The 10,796-nt window shown below is 55.4% G+C and overlaps 1 pseudogene; it reads right to left on the bottom strand.

Annotated features, from left to right (window-relative positions):
• Window positions 1-515: 515 nt before the first annotated feature.
• Window positions 516-653, bottom strand: LOC132810033 (U1 spliceosomal RNA; annotated as a pseudogene).
• Between the last annotated feature and the right edge of the window lie 10,143 nt (window positions 654-10,796).

Raw genomic sequence — 10,796 nt, 5'->3', positions numbered from 1 at the left:
GTGTCATCGCAGTCACCTGGGCCATCTTCCATTTTGTATGGAGATCAAAGATGGACCTGGTCCGAAGGGACTCGCTATACAAAGATCTGGGCAACGGGGGAAAAATACACCCAATGCCACCCTCACCCTGATGGCCACCTTTGTGTGTGGCTGCATCAAGCTGTGCGTGGATCCCCGGTACGCAAATACCAAGTGTCACTACGTACTGAGGTTCTACCTGTCCCCGGTGTTGCGAAGGATGGGCCTGGCCTCGCTGCCGCGGAACGCTCCGAGTAGTTGGACCGTTCCGTGTCACCTGTCCTTCGTGGAGAAATTTATGAAGGAAAACACCTTTGACCACAAGTCCATCAGGAAGTGGTCAGCACGTAGCATCCTTGAGATTGGAGAGGGAAGAAAGGTACACCAAAGACTGTTCCAGCAAATTTGGAGGAGTTAACAGAGCAGGGACAAATTGTAGCAGAACAGCACCGCCTACTGGGAAAACACAACTCTGATTCTATCTTGCGTTTGGAAATCAGGGGAGAGCGCGAACGCAGTCCCCCACTACCACAAATGTTGCAGTCGAGTATCCCACCTGTGGGGACATCGCAGGCGTCGGCACACCCAAAGTGCAATGGGATCACCTCGTCCTGGGAGCGCCACCTTTTTATTTATTTCAAAAATATACTCTATTCATAAAATAATTTGATGATCTGTACATTTGGTCATGCCATACATACGTAAATGTTTACCTTGGCCCCCGAGGCCCGTTCGAACTGGTCACAAATGCACATGAGTCTGCGCACGGACAGCGGATCCGAGCAGAAAACGGCGACGTCATCCATGTACAGGGAGGCCTTAACCTGCTGGCCCCCGCTGCCCGGAATAGTCACCCCTCTCAGGCTCGCATCCTTCCTGATGGACTCGGCAAATGGCTCTATGCAGCACACAAACAAGGCAGGAGAGAGAGGGCAGCCCTGCCTGACTCCAGATCTGACTGGGAAGCTATCTGATTCCCACCCATTGATTGAGACTGCACTTACGATGTTGGTGTAGAGCAGTCTGATCCAATTGCAGATTCCCTCCCCAAAGCCCATTTTGGAGAGAACATCTCTCATATACATGTGTGATATCCTGTCAAAGGCTTTCTCCTGGTCCAGGCTGATCAGGCAGGCGTCCAACCCTCTGTCCTGCACGTAGGCGATCGTATCCCTGAGGAGTGCGAGACTCTCAGCGATCTTCCTGCCTGGCACAGCACAGGTTTGGTCAGGGTGAATCACCGACCCCAGAGCAGACCTGACCCGGTTGGCAATTACCTTTGACAGGATTTTGTAATCTGCATTCAACAGTGTGATCGGTCTCCAATTTTTGAGTTCCTCGCTCTCCCCCTTCCGCTTATAGATGAGGGTGATGATGCCTTTCCTCATGGATTCGCTCATGGTACCTGCCCGAAGCATACTGACATACACCTCCAGCAGGTCCTGGCCAATCAAGTCCCACAGAGCGGAATAGAGCTCGACCGGTAAGCCATCGCTTCCGGGAGTTTTATTCTTTTCGAAGGACTCGAGGGCCTTGGTCAGCTCGTCCAGAGATAGCGGCTGGTCCAGCCTCTCGCGTGTTCTGTCGTCTAAGACCTCCGTGATAGACGACAGGAACGACTGGGAGGCCGCGCTGTCGGTCGGCTTCGCGTCATACAGACTGGCATAGAAGGATTTACTGATCCTCATGACGTCAGCCTGAGATGACGTTGTCGAGCCGTCTTCTTCCTTCAGGCTGCTGAGCACAGAGCTCCCTTTGTGCACCTTCTGGAAGAAGAAACGTGAGCACGTCTCGTCCTGCTCCACCGAGCGGACCCTGGACCGGAAGATTATCTTGGAGGCCTCTGAGGCAAAGAGCGAGGCTTGCTGGCCCTTCACCTCCTTGAGGTCCTCCGTGACATCGACCCCCATCGTCTGCAGCAGGAGCAGGTTCTGCATATTTTCCTGGAGCTGGGACAGTTTTCCCCGCCTCTCTCTCGCCTCCTGAACACCTTTGAGGATGAAGAACCTCTTGATGTTCCCTTTAACTGTTTCCCACCAGTCTGCTGGAGACTCAAAGAGGGGCTTCACGGTTCTCCAACCTGCGTAGTCCCTCTTGAGCTCCTCAATGTTTCCCGGGGTCAACAGCTTAGTGTTCAGCTTCCACGTTCCCTTACCCGCCCGCTGCTCGTCCTGTAGGTGACAGTCGGCCAGCAGGAGGCAGTGGTCAGAGAAGAACACCGGCTTGACGTCGGTGGATCTGACCGAGAGCGTTCGGGACACAAACAGGTAATCTATCCTTGAGCGGATAGACCCGTCTGCCCGTGACCAGGTGTATCTACGCTGCGCTCCGTCTGCAGGGGTGCTGAAGACGTCGTGCAGCTTGGCATCTTTTACCGCGTCCATCAGGGCTCTGGACGTGGCGTCCAGTTTACTGTCCCCCCCGCCGGATCGTCCATCTGCATCAATGATACAGTTGAAGTCTCCGGCCAGAATGACCGGCCTGGACGTAGCCAGCAACAGTGGAAGCTGCTGCAGGACGGCCAACCGTTCACTCTTACCCACTGGGGCGTACACATTGATCAGTCTCAGGGGAGCATTCCTGTACATAACGTCGGCGACGAGGAGGCGCCCGCCCACCACCTCCTTAACCTCGGAGATGGTGAAGTTGCTTCCTCGCAACAGGATACCCAGGCCGGAGGCGCGGCTATCGTTGCCCCCCGACCAAACTGACTGCCCATGGGCCCACAAGCTCGACCATCTCCTGTAGCTGCTGAGGTGCGGTATCCCACACTCCTGCAGAAACAGGAGGTCGGCTTTAACGCTGGCCAGGAAGGCCATCGTTGAAACACATCGCGTAGCCGATTTGATGCTACGCACATTGATGCTGGCAACTTTAAACCCCATTTTAACAATTTACAAGGTTAATAGTGTCCATTTGCTGCTGGTCTTGCTCCTCTGGGGTAGCTGCGTGCATCCCCGTGGTGACGGCAAACTGCTGGACCATCCCAGGGCTGAGGTAGCTGTCCGGCTCCACGCTGGAGCCATTTCCCCGCTCTGGTGTCTTTGTGTCAAGCCCAGGGTCCGCACCGTCCAGTTCTCCATCTGACAGTGGGGCTGTCACAGGACCGCTGCTCCCAGTTACCTGGAGCTGTGGGCCGGTGGACACCTCTTGGTTCTCACCGGGTAGGGGGAGGCCTTTACCCATCCCCACAGAGGGATCGTCTTTCCCTTCTTGGGTGGTGCTGCCCTCCTTTCTCCCCATGGCGCTCTGTCTCTTCCTCTGGTGGCGACCCTTCTTGCGCCCGTCCTCACCATCAGAAGAGCTGCCTGTATCCTCGGCTTGGAGGTGTCGTTTCCCCCTTCTCTGGGTGGCTTTGGGGCCCGAGACAGGTTTCCTCTTCCTATTTCTGACTGTGATCCAGTCATCTGCCTCCTTTGATTCCTCCTCTTCCATTTCCTCCGTCTGCCTTGAAGGAGCTTGGATCGGCTGCTGTACCTCCCCGCTGTCTGCCGTCTGCTCCGCTACCGCCTGCTCTTCCTTCTGGGTGTCTCCAGGCACCGTTTCCGTGCTATCTTGTGGTGCCCTGCTGTGCTTTGGCGGTCCCCGGCTCGTGTTGCCACCTCTGGCCATCTGTGCGTAAGTGGCGGCTCCTCGTCTTGGGCAGGCCTTGTACATGTGGCCCGCCTCTCCGCACAGGTTACAGTTCTTGGCCTCCTTGCAATCCTTGGTCAGGTGGCCTTCCTGTTTGCAATTTCGGCATACAGTCACCTTACAGTCGGCCGCCATGTGGCCTGACCTCCCGCAGGTTCGGCACACCTTCGGCTGCCCTGCGTATGTCAGGTAACCTCTGCTTCCTCCGATGGCGAAGCTGGAGGGTGGGTGGAGGATGTTCCCGCTGGCATCGACCCTCAGGGTTACCTTGACCTGCCGCTTACTGGTCCAGATCCCGAAAGGATCGAACACATCGGTGCTTTCGCTTTCAATCTGGACATACCTCTTCAAGAAGGTGAGAACATCTGCCGCTGGGACGTAAGGGTTGTACATTTGGATTGTCACAACCCGACTCCTCTGCGCAGGAAGCACACACAACGGGACCGCCGACAAGATGGAGAACAGAGGTTCCCCTTCCTTCTCCTTGAAGACCTTCAGGAGCTGCTCACAATGCTTCACGCTCCTGAAGGTCACGTCGAAGTAGCCTGCCCCAGGGAAATCCTGCAGGCAGTACACATCCTTTTTTTTTTATTTCAAAATATACTTTATTCGTAAATATTCATAAATAATTTGATACACTGTACATTGGGTAATGCCATACATATGTTCACATTAACATACACAGTTTAGAATTTTCCTTTTTATATGCAAGTCTGTGCATTTCTCACTCCTATGCCCTTATATTGGGCTGAGGCGTCAGCAGAGCCCAAATGACTGCATGGGCCCCCTGATCTTCTTTAGACAGGCAGATGTTAAACGGTGGTCTTTCCCCACCGCGCCTTGGCGGCAGCTGCCCCAAGCTTCAGCGCGTCCCTCAACACGTAGTCTTGGACCTTGGAATGTGCCAGTCTGCAACACTCAGTCGGGGTCAACTCCTTCAGCTGGAAGATCAACAGGTTTCGGACCACCCAGAGAGCGTCCTTCACCGAGTTGATGATCCTCCAGGCGCAGTTGATATTCGTCTCGGTGTGCGTCCCGGGGAACAGGCCGTAGAGCACGGAGTCCCGTGTCACGGCGCTGCTCGGGACGAACCTCGACAAATACCACTGCATTCCTCTCCAGACTTCCTCTGCATAGGCACATTCCAGAAGGAGGTGTGTGACAGTCTCGTCCCCCCCGCAGCCACTTCGAGGGCAGCGTGCGGTGCGGCAGAGAGTCCGGGCGTGCATAAACGATCTCACGGGTAGAGCCCTTCTCACCACCAGCCAAGCCATGTCTTGGTGCTTGTTAGAAAGTTCTGGCGATGAGGCATTCTGCCAAATTGCTTTGACAGTCTGCTCAGGGAACCACTCAACAGGATCCGCCCTCTCCTTTTCCCGAAGGGTCTCAAGGACACTACGTGCTGACCACTTCCTGATGGACTTGTGGTCAAAGGTGTTTTTCTTCAGAAATTTCTCCACGAAGGACAGGTGGTACGGAACGGTCCAACTACTCGGAGCGTTCCGCGGCAGCGAGGCCAGGCCCATCCTTCGCAACACCGGGGACAGGTAGAACCTCAGTACGTAGTGACACTTGGTGTTTGCGTACCGGGGATCCACGCACAGCTTGATGCAGCCACACACAAAGGTGGCCATCAGGGCGAGGGTGGCATTGGGAGTGTTTTTTCCCCCATTGCACCGGTCTTTGTACATGGTGTCTCTTCGGACCCGGTCCATCTTTGATCTCCACATGAAGTGGAAGATGGCCCGGGTGACTGCGGCAGCACAGGTTCTGGGGATAGGCCAGGCCTGTGCCACATACAACAATACTGAGAGTACCTCGCACCTGATGACCAGGTTTTTCCCCGCGATGGAGAGCGACCGTTGCTCCCATCTGCCTAGTTTCTGTCTCATCTTCCTGATCCGCTCCTCCCAGGTCTTGGCGCACGCCCCAGCACCCCCGAACCAAATACCCAGCACCTTCAGGTGGCCAGTCCTGACGGTGAAGGGGATATAGGATTGGTCGGTCCAGTTCCCGAAGAGCATGGCCTCGCTCTTCCCTCGGTTTACCTTGGCCCCCGAGGCCCGCTCGAACTGGTCGCAGATGCACAGGAGTCTGTGCACGGACAGCGGATCCGAGCAGAAAACGGCGACGTCATCCATGTACAGGGAGGCCTTAACCTGTAGGCCCCCGCTGCCAGGAATAGTCACCCCTCTCAGGCTCGCATCCTTCCTGATGGATTCGGCAAATGGCTCTATGCAACATACAAACAAGGCAGGAGAGAGTGGGCAGCCCTGCCTGACTCCAGATCTTACAGAGAAGCTATCTGATTCCCACCCATTGATTGAGACTGCACTGACAATGTTGGTGTAGAGCAGTCTGATCCAATTGCAGATTCCCTCCCCAAAGCCCATTTTGGAGAGGACATCCCTCATATATGTATGCGATATCCTGTCAAAGGCTTTCTCCTGGTCCAGGCTGATGAGGCAGGTGTCCACCCCCCTGTCCTGCACGTAGGCGATCGTATCCCTGAGGAGTGCGAGGCTCTCAGAGATCTTCCTGCCCGGTACAGCACAGGTTTGGTCGGGGTGGATCACCGTTCCCAGAGCAGACTTGACCCGGTTTGCGATGACCTTTGACAAGATTTTGTAGTCTGTGTTTAGCAGTGAGATCGGTCTCCAATTTCTAATTTCATCCCTCTCCCCCTTCCGCTTATAGATGAGGGTGATGATGCCTTTCCTCATGGATTCACTCATGGTACCTGCCCGAAGCATACTGACATACACCTCCAGCAGGTCCCGGCCAATCAAGTCCCAAAGAGCGGAATAGATCTCGACCGGTAAGCCGTCGCTTCCGGGAGTTTTATTCTTTTCGAAGGACTCGAGGGCCCTGGTCAGCTCATCCAGAGATAGCGGCTGGTCCAGCCTCTCTCGCGTTCCGTCCTCTAGGACCTCCGTGATAGAGGACAGGAACGACTGTGAGGCCGTGCTGTCGGTTGGCTTCGCGTCATACAGGCTGGCATAGAAGGATTTACTGATCCTCATGACGTCAGCCTGAGATGACGTTACCGAGCCATCTTCTTCCTTCAGGCTGCTGAGCACGGAGCTCTCTTTGTGCACCTTCTGGAAGAAGAAACGTGAGCACGTCTCGTCCTGCTCTACCGAGCGGACCCTGGACCGGAAGATTATCTTGGAGGCCTCCGAGGCAAAGAGCGAGGCTTGCTGGCCCTTCACCTCCTTGAGGTCCTCCGTGACATCGACCCCCAACGTCTGCAGCAGGAGCAGGTTCTGCATACTTTCCTGGAGCTGGGACAGTTTTCCCCGCCTCTCTCTCGCCTCCTGAACACCTTTGAGGATGAAGAATCTCTTGATGTTCCCTTTTACTGTTTCCCACCAGTCTGCTGGAGACTCAAAGAGACACTTCGCGGTTCTCCAACCTGCGTAATCCCTCTTGAGCTCCTTGATGTTTCCCGGGGTCAACAGCTTAGTGTTCAGTTTCCACGTTCCCTTGCCCGTCCGCTGCTCGTCCTGTAGGTGACAGTCGGCCAGTAGGAGGCAGTGGTCAGAGAAGAACACCGGCTTGACGTCGGTGGTTCTGACCGAGAACGTTCGGGACACAAACAGGTAATCTATCCTTGAGCGGATAGACCCGTCTGCCCGTGACCATGTGTATCTACGCTGCGCTCCATCTGCAGGGGTGCTGAAGACGTCGTGCAGCTTGGCATCTTTGACCGTTTCCATCAGGGCTCTGGACGTAGCGTCCAGTTTACTGTCCCCCCCGCCGGATCGTCCATCTGCATCAATGATGCAGTTGAAGTCTCCGGCCAGAATGACCGGCCTGGACGTAGCCAGCAGCAGTGGAAGCTGTTGCAGGACGGCCAACCGTTCACTCTTATCCGCTGGGGCGTACACGTTGATTAGTCTTACGGGAGCGTTTCTGTATTTAACATCCACGACGAGGAGGCGCCCGCCCACCACCTCCTTAACCTCGGAGATAGTGAAGTTACCTCCCCGCAAAAGGATCCCTAGGCCTGAGGAGCGGTTATCGTTGCCCCCCGACCACACTGACGGCCCATGGGCCCACAAGCTCGACCACCTCCTGTAACTGCTGAGGTGGGGTATCCCGCACTCCTGCAGAAACAGGACGTCGGCTTTGACGCTGGCCAGGGAGGCCAGTGTTGAAACGCATCGCGTAGCCGATTTGATGCTACGCACGTTGATGCTAGCAATTTTCAACCCCATTTTAACAGTTTACAGGTTTACCGGTGTCCGTTTGCTGCTGGTCCTGCCCTTCTGGGGTAGCTGCGTGCATCCCTGTGGTGGCGGCAAACTGTTGGACCTTCGCAGGGCTGAGGTAACTGTCCAGCTCCGCGCTGGAGCCATTACCCCACTCTGTTGTCTTCGTGTCGGGCCCGTGGTCCGCACTGACCAGTTCTCCGTCTGACAGCAGGGCTGTCATAGGACCGCTGCCCCCAGATACCTGGAGCTGTGGGCCGGTGAGTACCTCCTGGTTCTCACCGGGTAGGGGGAGGCCATTACCCGTCCCCTCAGAGGGATCGTCCTTTCCTTCCTGGGCGGTGCTGCCCTCCTTTCTCCTCACAACGCTCTGCCTCTTCCTCTGATGACGACCCTTCTTGCGCCCATCCTCACCATCGGAAGAGCTGCATGCGTCTTCGCCTTGTAGGTGTCGCTTTCCCCTTCGCTGGGTGGCTTTGGGGCCCCCAAGAGGTTTCCTCTTCCTGTTTTTTACTGTGATCCAGTCCTCTGCATCCTTTGATTCCTCCTCTTCCATTTCCTCTGACTGCATTGACGGAGCTTGGATCGGCTGCTGCACCTCCCCGCTGTCTGCCGTCTGCTCCGCTACTGCCTGCTCTTCCTTCTGGGTGCCTCCAGGCACCGTTTCCACGCTATTTTCATTTGCCTTCCTCGCCTTTGTTGGTCCGCGGCTCGTATTCGTGTTGCTACCTCCGGCCATCTGTGCGTAGGTAGCGGCTCCTCGTCTTGGGCAGGCCTTGTACATGTGGCCCGCCTCTCCGCACAGGTTACAGTTCTTGGCCTCCTTACAATCCTTGGTCAGGTGGCCTTCCTGCTTGCAATTTCGGCATACGGTCACCTTGCAGTCGGCCGCCATGTGGCCTGACCTCCCGCAGGTTCGGCACACCTTCGGCTGCCCTGCGTACGTCAGGTAGCCTCTGCTCCCTCCAATTGCGAAGCTGGAGGGTGGGTGGAGGATGTTCCCGCTGCCATCGACCCTCAGGGTTACCTTGACCTGTCTTTTACTTGTCCAGATCCCGAAAGGATCAACGACATCAGTGCTTTCTCCTTCAACCTGGACATACCTCTTCAAGAAGGTGAGAACATCTGCCGCTGGGACGTAGGGGTTGTACATTTGGATTGTAACAACCCGACTTCTCTGCGCAGGAAGCACACACAACGGGACCGCCGACAAGATGGAGAACAGAGGTTCCCCTTCCTTCTCCTTGAAGACCTTCAGGAGCTGCTCACAATGCTTCACGCTCCTGAAGGTCACGTCGAAGTAGCCTGCCCCAGGGAAATCCTGCAGGCAGTACACGTCCGCTGCTGCAAACCCACAGCACTCCAGCAAGACCTTCTTCACAAACACCGTCCGATCGACCGGTGTGTGCTCCTCCACCTTCTTCACAGTCACCCTGACTGTGTTGCGAATGCCCTGGCCAGGGCTGCGAATGGCTGCTGAGGCCATGGCTCCAAGATTGGCTGGTCCCTGAATTGGCGTTAGGCCGAAGCCAGCATGAAGATCCACCAATAGCAGGTCAGCACAACCAAACGATCCTCCAACGTCCAATCACGATCCAGCGATGGTCTCTCCACTAGCTCTGATGACTCGCAACTCGACACCTGTCCTGATAAGAACAGACACTTGATCTTAGCCAAAAGGCCGAGAAGCGATAGCACATCAATACTCCAACGGTGGAGGTCATATTTGCCGACTATCCTTTCCATCAGTTTGATGATATTCAAAGTTCCTTTATTCCCTTACCGTCTACCTTCCTTCCAAGATATCCAACCAGACCGGAAGATCACTCTGCAGCAGTCGCTGTGCTTTCCCCGTGCTTTTCTCTCCATCTGTTACGTAGCCGCGTAGGTCGCGCTGACGACCAATCAGATGGCACGGGCCGGAGCCACCGCACGTCAGGTCGACTGCAGAGAGGTTTCTCCCGGTGATCGGGGACAGCGGCGGCGGCAGGGTCATTCATTCCCCCGGCATCTACAAGATTCACCAGAATTCCTCAGGCAGCACCTTGCAAACCCATGGCCAACGCAGCCTCGAAGGATGACGGCAGCAGATCCACGGGAACACCACCATTCGCAAGTTCTCCCCCCCCTCCGAGACACTCGCTGTCCTGAATTGCAAATATGTCTTTGTTCCTCCGGTGTTACCGGGTCAAAATCGGGAATCCCCGCCCAAACAGCATCGCGGGGCTACCGACAGCACTTGGACTGCAGCGGTTCGAGAGAGCAGCTCACCACCAGGCTGATCTCGGCATGGGCGAGAAATGTTGGCCTTGACGGAAAGATCCTATTCATTGCCTCCCCTTGTGTTGGTGTAGCTTGCCCATAAATGCCAATCATCGTTTCCCTCACGTACAGGATTTGCTCCTCGGCATTCCGCATCAATCCGAAAAGTTGCGAAAAGCGAATTACGTCCGTGCACCCTTTCTTTATCGTCCACTCTCAATATCCTCTCTACTTGTATCCGACTCTCTGGAGAATGGGGAGGGAGCTGATCTCCCCGTGTAAACATGTCACGCTGCAAGCGCGCCTCATCACCACCAGCAGCTCGATTCGACATCTCCGTTCACATTGCTGCAGATCGCTGACAACATTATAATCCGACCCAGTTGACAAACTGACAACTGTTTCGCTACTTGCACCGCAAATGATGACAAATCGTTCCAAATCGTACGGGTGGCACAGTGGATCAGTGGTTAGTACGGCTGCCTGGTGGCACCAGGGAGCTGAAGCCAGTTCCAGCCTTGGGCGATCGTCTGCGTGAATAATCTTTACGTACAGACGTAGCTACTAAAGCAGGTCGCTTCCGTACAGTAGTTTGCGAAGAAACAAACAGAGATGGGGGTTTCACTCTATTCAGGAAACAGACCAAAGACATTTCTTTCTTGTTCAAGA

The sequence above is a fragment of the Hemiscyllium ocellatum genome, unplaced genomic scaffold (assembly GCF_020745735.1).
Source record: "Hemiscyllium ocellatum isolate sHemOce1 unplaced genomic scaffold, sHemOce1.pat.X.cur. scaffold_1507_pat_ctg1, whole genome shotgun sequence".
Classification (NCBI taxonomy): Eukaryota; Metazoa; Chordata; class Chondrichthyes; order Orectolobiformes; family Hemiscylliidae; genus Hemiscyllium; species Hemiscyllium ocellatum.
The sequence above is the reverse complement of the archived record's forward strand: the minus strand, read 5'-3'. Positions and strand labels throughout refer to the sequence as shown.